The sequence below is a fragment of the Pan paniscus genome, chromosome 1 (assembly GCF_029289425.2).
Source record: "Pan paniscus chromosome 1, NHGRI_mPanPan1-v2.0_pri, whole genome shotgun sequence".
NCBI classification, from domain to species: Eukaryota; Metazoa; Chordata; class Mammalia; order Primates; family Hominidae; genus Pan; species Pan paniscus.
This window is the reverse complement of record NC_073249.2, coordinates 83,497,560-83,501,341: the sequence shown is the minus strand read 5'-3', so window position 1 is coordinate 83,501,341 and position 3,782 is coordinate 83,497,560. Positions and strand designations below refer to the sequence as shown.

The following is a 3,782-nucleotide window of genomic DNA, read 5'->3' as shown; positions in this document are numbered from 1 at the left end:
CCTGCTTTCAACTCTTTGGAGTATTTACACAGAATTGACATTGCTGATCATAGAGTAATTGTATTTTTAATATTTTTGAAAGACTATTACATTTTTTATTTATTTGAGGAATTATCATACTGTTTTCCATAGTGGCTGCACCATTTTATTAAAAAAATAATTTTAGGTTCAGGGGGTACATGTGTAGGTTTGTTTTATAGGCAAACTTGTGTTACAGGGGTTTTTTATACCAATTATTCCATCACCAACGTATTAAGCCTAGTACCCAACAGTTATTTTTTCTGATCCTCTCCCTCCTCCCACCCTTGACCCTCAAGTAGGCCCCAGGGTCTATTGTTCCCTCTTTGTGTCCACGTGTTCTCATCATTTAGCTCCCACTTATAAATGAGAACATGTGGTATTTGGTTTTCTGTTTCTGCATTAGTTTGCTAAGAATAATGACCTCCAGCTCTATCTATGTTCCCACAAAGGACATGATCTAGTTCTTTCTTATGGCTGCATAGTATTCCATGGTGTATATGTACCACATTTTCTTTATTTAATCTGTCATTGATGGGCATTTAGGTTGATTCCATGTCTTTGCTATTGTGAATAATGCTGCAGTGAACATACATGTGCATGTGTCTTTATGATAGAATGATTTATATTCCTATGGGTATATACCCAGTAATGGGATTGCTGGGTCAAATGATATTTCTGCTCCTAGGTTTTTGAGGAATCACCACATTGTCTTCCAGAATGGCTGAAGTAATTTACACTCCCACCAACAGTGTGAAAGCATTCCCATTTCTCCACAACCTCACCAGCATCTATTTTTTTGTTTTTTGTTTTTTTTTACCATTTAACTTGTTTTAATGTTTCTTCACAAATGGTGAAAAATACTAAAGTACAGAGAAAGAATAATCATACTGTTGTGGCCAACATTATAAATATGGAATTATAAATTTAAAACATTTTCTGGTTTAAAAAATAAATCTGGTAGTCAATGCAGCTCTGCAGGTTCTCTGCATCTAGTAGGGCTGATCTCTGCGCTCCTGACAGTGCTCGCCTTTATCTGTTTTTCCAGGTCCTCCATGTCCTCCTCTTCTTTCTCCCATTGGTTACATCAAAGGTCCAGGGGGCCCCCCAGGGCCACCTTGTCTTCCTCCACCAAAGCCACCTCGGTCCATGCCCAGCCACCACGGAAGCCACCTCTGTCTCTACCACAGCCACCTCTGAACATTCCACCGGGACCACCATGATCCATGAGGCCACCTCTTCCTCCCCGCATGCCACCAGGGCCACCTCTGCCATGATCACCACCCGGGGGTGGGAAGGGTGGCGGGAGGAAGCCTTCAGGCTTTGGGGCCTTACACTTGTTGCACTCTGTTCTCCAGGCGAAGTTCTGGTTTCCACAACCCGGATTGGGACACTGCCTGTCTCCAGCTTGGTGCTGGGCGTTTCCTCCTCCAGAGGTGTTCCCTCGGGAACCCTGGGGTCCTCTTGGAGGGAGGCCTCCTCTATCTCCTCCACGGCCTCCCATGTGACCCATGGGTCCCCCAGGACTTCCTGGGCCTCCTGGACCTCCGCAGAGTGGTGGTGGCATCCCTCTGCCCTCACGGGGTGGCATACCACCCTGCATACTGTTCACTGGAGGCCTCTTCCGAGCAAGAGAGACTTTAAGTTTGCTCCCTTGAAAATCTTTCCCATCAGACCATTCCACGGCAGCTTTGGCAGTAGGTGGGTCTTCACAGGACACTGTGGCATCACCTTTGGGCTTTCTTGTTTCCTTGTCCAGGTAGGTGTGGATCATGGGTTGCCCAGTTCTCTTGTTCATCTTAACAACCCCACACTGCTTAAAGAAGTCTACCAGATCATCTGGAGTCACATTGTCATTTAATCCTTGTACATAAATTGCACTGTTGTCAGAGTCTTCATCTGGATCTACAGGTGGGCCTAGATCAAGATCTGGTCCTTCATCCATGGGTCCACCAGGCTTATTGAAGCCACCTTGCTCTCCAGCACTGCCCATTCCACCGCATCCTCCTCCCCACCCACCTCTGCTCATGCCTCCACGATCAAATCCCCCTCTTCCCCTGCCCCAGTTATCAGGGCCACTCATGCTCCGGTTCTCTCCTAGTCCGGAAAATCCTCCAGACTCCTGCCCATAAACACCCATGCTACTGGGGTGGTCCTGTCAGAATGAACTCTGCTGCCCGTAGTTGCTGCTCTGTTAGCTATACTGACTTGGAGCTTGGCTATAGGATCAAGTTTGGGGTGGGTAACTAGTGGGAGGCAGCTGCCCATAGCTGCTTTGTTGACCATAGCTACTCTGCTGTCCATAGCTGCTCGGTTTCCCATAGGTGTTCTGCTGAGAGTAACTGCTCTGATCATAACTAGTTGGCTGTGTAGAGGAATAGCTGGTAGGAGGGTAGGATGGAGGTGTGGTGACTGGCTGCATGGGGTAGCTCCCAGGTACCTGGGGATAACTGCAGTTACTCTGTCCATATCCTAGGCTGGGCTGGTTGTAACCCCCTGTGCTAGATTGAGGTTGACTAGTCTCAGTGGGCTTGTTTCCATTCTGCGGTCTTGTAGGTGCAGTGGCTACTGGCTGCTGCCCATAGGCTGGATAAGCAGGCTGAGTGCCATATGCAGATCGAGCTGCATAGGAGGCCTGGGTGGTGGTGACTGTAGCAGTGGTGGTATCATAAGTGCCAGTGCCATACCCTGGACAGGCTGGCTGTATGCCTGGGGGGCAGTTGGAGTAGTATAACCAGTGGGAGGCTGTCCATAAGAAGTTGCATAGGCGGTCTGCCCATAGGTTGCAGTGGTCTGAGCCTGGGTATAGCTGACATCAATGGGCTGTCCATAGGTTCCATAGCTTTGTTGCCCATATGCCTGGGTGGTCTGTGCATATCCTTGAGTGGGCTGGGTGTTGTAAGCACTGTAGCCCTGCTGCGCTGCAGCTTGGCTATAGGTACTGTAATCCATGGACGCCATTTTCTCTCCTTCCTCCTCGTTCTGTCAACATCCCCATCTGTTGTTTATTGACTTTTTAATAATAGTCATTCTGACTGGTGTGATTTTGATTTGCATTTCTCTAATGATCAGTGATATTGAACTTTTTTTCATATGTTTCTTGGCCACATGTATGTCTTCTTTTGTAGTGCCTGTTCATATCCTTTCCCACTTTTTAATAGGGGTGTTTGTTTTTTTTCTTGTAAATTTGTTTAAGTTCCTTGTAATTGCTGGATGTTAGACCTTTGTTAAATGCATAGGTTGCAAAAGTTTTCTCCCATTCTGTAGGTTGACTATTTGCTTTGTTGATAGTTTCTTTTGCTGTGCAGAAGCTCTTAAGTTTAATTAGATCCCACTTGTCAATTTTTGCTTTTGTTGCAATTGCTTTTGGTGTCTTTGTCATGAAATCTTTGCTCATTCCTATATCTAGGACGGTATTGCCCAGGTTTTCTTCTAGGGTTTTTATAGTTTTGAATTCTACCTTTAAGTTTTTTAATCCATCTTGAGTTGATTTTTGTACATGGTGTAACGAAGGGGTTCAGTTTCAATCTTCTGCATATGGCTAGCCAGATCCCAGCACCATTTATTGAGCAGGGAGTCCTTTCCCCATTGCTTGTTTTTGTCAGCTTTGTCAAAGGTCAGTGGTTGTAGGTGTGCAGCCTTATTTCTGGGCTCTCTATTCTGTTCCATTGGTCTATATGTCTGTTTTTGTACCAGTACCATTCTGTTTTGGTTACTGTAGACCTGTAGTATAGTTTGAAGTCAGGTAGTATGATGCCTCCAGC

General features: G+C 45.9%; 1 pseudogene; it reads right to left on the bottom strand.

The window, feature by feature from the left end:
- Positions 1-1,090: 1,090 nt before the first annotated feature.
- On the bottom strand, positions 1,091-3,006 carry LOC100967951 (RNA-binding protein EWS-like; annotated as a pseudogene).
- Between the last annotated feature and the right edge of the window lie 776 nt (positions 3,007-3,782).